General features: G+C 38.1%; 1 pseudogene; it reads left to right on the top strand.

Moving 5' to 3' along the window:
* The first annotated feature begins 6,118 nt into the window (after nucleotides 1–6,118).
* On the top strand, nucleotides 6,119–6,514 carry LOC124508237 (40S ribosomal protein S15a-like; annotated as a pseudogene).
* The last annotated feature ends 830 nt before the right edge of the window (nucleotides 6,515–7,344 follow it).

Raw genomic sequence — 7,344 nt, forward strand, 5'->3', positions numbered from 1 at the left:
TATCCCCAACTTTTCCAGCCACACCCTGGTCCAACTATCATGGAATTATCTAGGAGTCCATTTTCTCTTTGCCTCTCTATGCCTTTTAACTTCACAGGAATGCTACTACTTAAAGATGAATATTTGCCCTTTCAAGAGAACACCTTGGAATAAAAGAGAAAGAGAAAGACACTCTAAATGCAAGATCCCATTGTTATCACATACCATAAAATCTTATCTACCCAGCTACAATGGGGAGGGAAAAGGTGGGAGTTCCTAGAAAGTCAGGTGGAGCCAACCAGGTCAAGGCTGTGATCAACCATGCACTGCTCCCTGAAGCCACTGGCTGCAGATGGTTTCTGTGCATCCTGACCCAGCACTGCCCCAGCTGCCAAAGAAAGGAGAGGAGGAGCTGCTGCCCAATTGCTGAGAGTGGGCCCAAAATAATCAAGAGCTGCTGCAGACTCAAAATGTGACCTCAGGGCAGGAAATTGTGCCGCAGTGCCAAGAAGTAAAATATCCTGGATTTCCCAAGAAATTCTTTCTGTAAAAATTTTTAATTATTTCAGATAAAATGTTTCATGTTGATCACATACTACATGAATACAGAAAAAGGATGTCTACACAATAATTATAACTATGTAGAAAGTGTAATTATGATAGTATAAGAGCTAATGTCTACATAGTATGTGGGTTATGCACTATACTAAACCCTTGATAAGTATTATCCCCATTAACAATCACAAAAATCAGCTAATATGTGTTTTAGTGGTATTAGTATTTTCATTTTGCAGATTCAAAACCAAACGTGTAGAAATTTAGGCAGTTTGCCTACAATCATCCAATAAGTGGCTGCACCGGGATTTGAACCTAGACTTATGCTATGGTAGACTCATTTTCCTTGACCATTCTTCAACACTCTTGCTCTGTGAATAAGTATGTAAAGGAGTAGGAAGGAGCAAGAAAAAAAAATAAAGTAGATGAGCTGAAAAGATTAGGAAAATTATATATATATATGTATATATGTGTGTGTGTGTATATATATATATATGTACATACACGTACACGTGTGTGTAAGTATATATAACATTTAAGTTCCATATATATCATACCCCAGAGTTTCTTAAACTTAGATTTCTCTCAACTCTGTCCTTTTAAAAGGTTTGATATAAGCCATCCACAAGATCATGAACTCACAAACCCTGCCCACTCAGGAAGCCTTGCAGCCCCCCATCTCGTGGAGCCAAGGTCCAAAGGACAGGCAATGAGTAATAGCTGCTGCCCCTTCTGACTGGCCTCCAAAACAAAGGGTACATTCAGGGTTGATAAGGGAAAGCAGTTTCTGATATTGCAGAATTAAAAAGCACCTTCAACCATTTGCTCAAGAAATAAAGTTCATAAGTGGGATTTCCCACATAACATGTAGTCCCAGCCTTTGTAGAAAAGAGTGTCTGGCACAGCTTTGCCCCACAACTGTCTGTGTGATATCTGAAAAATCACCTAAGCTCTCTGGGCTTCAGCTAAAAAATGGGTTGGGAGGAGGGGAGGCAGGTGGGTAAATTATTGAACAACCAAAGACCAGGGGCTGACCACAGTAAAGTTTGAGGCCCTCCTCACCCACTGATGTTGAATTTCTCTGGCTTCTCAGCAGCTTCAGCTGCTTCTAGGCACTTAAAACATGTGCAAGAGTCTGTGTCTTTGGATATATACTCAAATTGGGAAATAAAAAGGAAAGGCTCATCTGTTTCCATCCAGATAAACTCTCATCAGATGGAAGTATCTAAAGATTAAAGCCTCACAAGAAGCAGACTCTGCTCTTTTCTGCTAGACATGAATGAGAAAGGACAAGGCCTTGGGGGTCACTGCAGCCATCTTATAACCACCAAAGGAGAGTCTGCCTGATAATAGAAGACTAAGGAAGGAGAGCAGAGAAATGGAAAGAAGTCAGGTCTCTCCATTTGAGCCCTGGTCAAACCATACCTGAAGGTACTATTCCATGAACCAATAAATTATCTTTTTTGTTAAAAACTTTAAAGAAATGAAGCAGCACTAACTGCTAGAGATAGTTCTGAGAAGAGCACATAATTTGAGGTACCAAAAGCTTATTTTGACCAGCTAGAGGTCCTACTTTTTCTGAACCAGGTAAACACCAGATGTTTCTGAAGGCCTTCCTTAAGGCCTTCTTCAGAGTCCTCACAACATACAAAAGGTAAGCCACAACTATTTAGGATTTGACTAACCAGAGAATACTCCAAAAAGAGAAAAGGAAAAAGAAGATGCGAGAGTAAGCACATAAGGAAAACTTGGAAGTCCTAGGAAATTCACCCTAAAAAAGAGAAGTCTGAGGATAGAAACTGCCACCTTAAAATATCTGAAGAGCTGGCAGATGGAAAATTAAGGAGGTTTATTCTACACATCAAAGCTTTGTTTACTGTAAACAGGTGGAACACCAACCTCGCAAGATGCATGATCATAAAAGGTTTCTTGGTCACATTAGTCTAGAAAATTCTACAAACCATCCCCCTGCTTGGAAAATTACAATACACGTTAGCATGTATTAAAGAATCTGAGAGGTCCTGCAGTAAAAAAAACCATATTTTGCATTGTTTAGTACAGTATATTAGTCCAAGTTCTTCAGAGAAACAGAACCAATGAGATAGAAAGATTTATTATAAGGAATTGGATCATTCAATTATGGAAGATGAGAAGTCCCAAGACCTACAGCTGGCAAGTGGGAGACCCAATGGTATAAGGAGAGCCAATGGTATAAGTTCTAGTCTAAAAGCCAGGAGACTCAAAGAGTCAAGTTTTCAGTTTGAGTCCAAGGGCAGAAAAGACTGATGTTCTAGCTCAGTTGGGTAGGAAGAGTTTCCTCGTACTCAGCCTGATTGTTCTATTCATATCCTTAATTGATTGGATGAGGTCCTCCCTGAGGAGGGAGGTGATATGCATTAATTGGTCTACCAATTCAAATGTTAATCCCATCTAGAAACATCCTCACAGACACATCCAGAAATAATGTTTGACCGAATGTCTGGGCACCCCATGTCCCAGTCAACTTGACACATAAAATTAATCATCACAGACTGTATTTCCCAAAACTTCTCCCACCTCAGAATGCCTCGCTAGAACAATGTTTTTCAGATATTAGTGGTCCATGGGTCACCTGTCTCAGAATCACCTGGGCTATTCTCTCAGAGATTCTGATTCAGAGGTCTGGGCCAGACCAATGCATCAGTGCATTCAGGGGTATAACACCTGAATCCATGGATCAATCTCAACACCACTAAATGTGGGACTCCTTCTGCTGTGACTCAATAGGAAGCACACAGCACCATCTGTTATGTACTTTTGCCCCCAAAATGGAACTAAATCTAAATAAGTCTCCTATATAAGTAACTGTCAGTTAATAGGAAACAGGGTAAATAAACTATTTAAAATTTACTATAATGATACAATCAGCCAAATCTTTAATGTAGCACATTCTATAAAATGAATGATTTAGTTCCTCCAGCAAATAATACTTTTTTAATGGATGGGGGGGACTGTCACAGATAGAAATATATATTTATATTAAGAAACATAAAATTCAGTGCAATGTATAATGTGTAGAAACCACCTTTAGAAGACATTTTGGAGACAACCGGGACAACATGAATATGGATTAGGTACTACCTAAATTAGAGAATTATTGTTAATTTTTTTATGTGTAATAATGCTGTTATGAATGTATAGAAATAAAGTTGTCATCTGGCCAAGATGCATATTAATGTATATGCTGATCAAATTGTATGACTGAGATTTTCCTTAAACTACTCCATTAAAAAAGCAGGAGAGGGGGCACCTGGGTGGCTTAGTCCGTTGAAAGTCTTACTCTTGATTTCAGTTCAAGTCACGATCCCAGGGTTATGGGATGGAGTCCATATTGGGCTCCACACTGAGCCTGGAGCCTGCTGAAGATTCTCTATCTATCCCTCTGCCCCTCTCCTCCACTTGCACACTCTCTCTCAAAAAAAAAAAAAAAAAAGCAGGAGAGAGGATAAATACATTGATATATTGACAACTATTGAGAGTGGATAAGGAAGACATAGCTTTTTTATAGTTTTCTCTACTGTTGTATCATGTTTAAAGTTTTCCATAATAAATATATTTAAGAAAAGAGAAAAGGGAAAAGCATCCCTAGCTGTTTCTTATGCATCCTAAAGTTCTGGTTTCTGGGTAGTGCTAGGACAAATGGATCATAAGGAAGCAGAAATCAACATAATATTTCAGAAGCCTTCTAACAATTGCACATATCTGACTCTGGAGGTATTCAGAGGAAGGTCAGGGATAAAAGAAACTGCAAATGGGACTTTCTGCATTGTTTTTGGAAGCTGGGCAATGATTCATCTTGCCAATAACTTGTGCACCTCAATGCCTTCCCCTTACCATTCCTGGCCATACTGATGTCCAAGGAACATGAAGTTTGCCTAGTTCCAGCCACTTGTCCCCACTCAACATAGTTACAATTCCCAAGTCACGGAACCTCTAATCCCCAGCCCTGAGTATGGTGAGGACTCATGGAATCTTTGGTGTAACTTACCACCTGCCTTGAACTTTTAAAGTGGCTTGTGCGAAACAAAGTCAGTGGACCATTCACCTGAGCATCACTCCAGCCAGTAATTTGAAATATTTGACAGGTCTTGCAAATAGCCACTTGCTCAGGGAAAAAAACTATTAGGGGCACATTAAAAAAGGATATTAATTTCACTTACTGTGCTACATGTATGTGTCCCTGTAGGGTAAAGACAGAAGTACTTTAAAAAAAAACAAACTATATTTTTTTTAAGTAGCTGTTTTCAGAATCTAGTCAATTTGAATTTCACAAATTCATGTGCTAATTGTCTAGCTTCCCATTTCCAAGAACCACTTGGAATTGCGAGAGATTCCAAATAATGAAAAAAAAACAAGTAATGTCGATTTGTCACCACAGCGCTCATGCTGAAGACAGGCTAATGAAGTTGGCTTGCAAAGTGTCATTTATACTTCGCTCTTAAGGTTATCTGGAGCATTTTATTTCCTTCATTTTTTACCCTTTAAAGGTTTTCTAGCACTCTCACTTGTAGAAATCACCTTTGCAAGTAGTGGCACAATTGAACATAGATGTGTGTTCCTTGTTTCAATTCAGAATCACACACACACACAATTCTTCAGCGCTTTTTCCAATCAGCCATGTCCATGATAACTACATAGTAAGGGATGCCAACCTACAGTTATTTTTATTCTGCAAATTAATGGTGTTGCATGTCTCTGTTAAAGTAAGTGTGTTTGACTTTTCTATTAAGGTGTATTATCCTAAATGGGCTGTCAGTCAGATTGTCCTCATTAGGAATTCAAAACTCCAAGTTCATCAGGAAATAGATTTAGAATGGCTAATGATGTTACAAAGCTGCCAACCTTTATTCATAAGAAAAATTAGCTCTGTGATATCTCAGGAATTCATCTCTTCCTTTCTCCTCCCACAAAACGTGCTCAGATTCAGGCTCTCCCTACATCTGGCCTACACAAAAGCCTTCCCTCCTTCATCCCCACCCACTTCTCATACACACATACACACACAGCTTTGCTCTTCACTCTGACATTCAAAGCAACAAACCAACTCTATCTCTCACTCCCATTCTCCCACAAACACGCCCACTACCACCACCAAATTGATATCCAAACCACATCACATAGTTACTGTGCCCTGAACAGATTTAGCATGCATCCCTTTCTCCCCCTTCCTGCTTGGAAACCCTTAACCCACATCTGCACCCATCAGAGATCTACAATTATTCAGTATCTTTTTCAAATCTTCTACTTCTGGGAGAACTTCTCATGTCTTCCAAATAGAATTAATCTTTTTCTTATAGGTTCATTCTTTTAACTCTTCTTCCACCATTCTTACAGCACATCTACAGCCTATCTTTTTTATAATCACCCAGAGATATATCTTCTTTTCCACCAGAACATAAGCCCTGGGAGACAGAAACATGTCATATTCATCTTTCCTTCCCAGGCAATACTTAGAACATGGTAGGTACTCCATACATTTTTGGGTTACAGTAAAATGCTCAACAGTTTTTCAAAAAAGATAGGAAAACTGTTTCCACCATCTGTCTGTGCCACCATAATGGTGCACATGAATGTCCTGGTGGATGCTCTCAAGAGCATTAACAATGCTGAAAAGAGAGGCAAATGCCAGGTTCTTATCAGGCCATGCTCCAAAGTCATCCAGTTTCTAATTGTAACGATGAACCATGGTTACATTGGCGAATTTGAAATTGTTGATGATCATAGAACTGGGAAAATTGTTGGGAACCTCATGGGCAGATTAAACAAGTATGGAGTGATCAGCCCCAGATTTGATGTACAGCTCAGAGATGTAGAAAAATGACAGAATAATCTCCCATCTCACCAATTTGGTTTCATTGTACTTACCTCAGCTGGCATTCTGGACCATGAAGAAGCAAGATGAAAATACTCAGGAGAGAAAATCCTAGGATTCTTCTCCTAGGAATGTACTAGATGTGCAAATAATATTCCTCAATGGACAAAAAAAAATGATATGAAACTATGAACAAGGTATAATATTAATTAAAAAGCAAAAGGAGAAAAATGTTTATACCATATTGCTATCTATGTAAAATAAAATCACATATGGATAGAGATAATATAGAAAAACAGATAGATTGGTCTCTGATACATCTTTCAATGGATACACACACACATACACACACTCACATAACTGAAAGTGATTGCCATTGAGGAGAGGGCAGATACACAGGGTCAGTGATGGGACAGAGACTTACTCTCTCTGTATACCATTTTATACTGTTTGAATTTTATTATCATTGCATATATTACCTTGTGCATATATTACCCACATTACTTAATTCAAAGATAACAATTCAATTGAAACTAATAAATGTTTGATTTTAATTGAAGCTGAACTGAACAACCCTGAAATTAATAATAGAACTGGCTAGAGTAGTCAAATTATCCATTCCCAATGAGTTCAGCATTCAGAGTGATTTTATTCCTCTAATTATATGGTGATCCAATGCCAAGTTGAATTCATTAGTTTTAATAATAGTAATAATGAATACGCTTATAAAATTAACAGATCAGGTACAATTTTTTATATTGAGAAATTTTTTCCAAGAGTGTTTAAATTCTATGAGCTTAGAAAATCAGTTCACTAACAATGTAAGCTCTCAGCAATCATTTTTTTACCCAGTATTATTATTGAAAAGTGTTGACAAATGCCAAAAGCTGAAACATTGCAATAAATATATCATTAACTCTTAACAATTGTGTAACAATAAACCCTTGTTGGGAATATGT

The sequence above is a fragment of the Lynx rufus genome, unplaced genomic scaffold (assembly GCF_022079265.1).
Source record: "Lynx rufus isolate CCGP_SWC_20201006 ecotype Redwood Valley unplaced genomic scaffold, mLynRuf1.p SCAF_13, whole genome shotgun sequence".
NCBI lineage: Eukaryota > Metazoa > Chordata > Mammalia > Carnivora > Felidae > Lynx > Lynx rufus.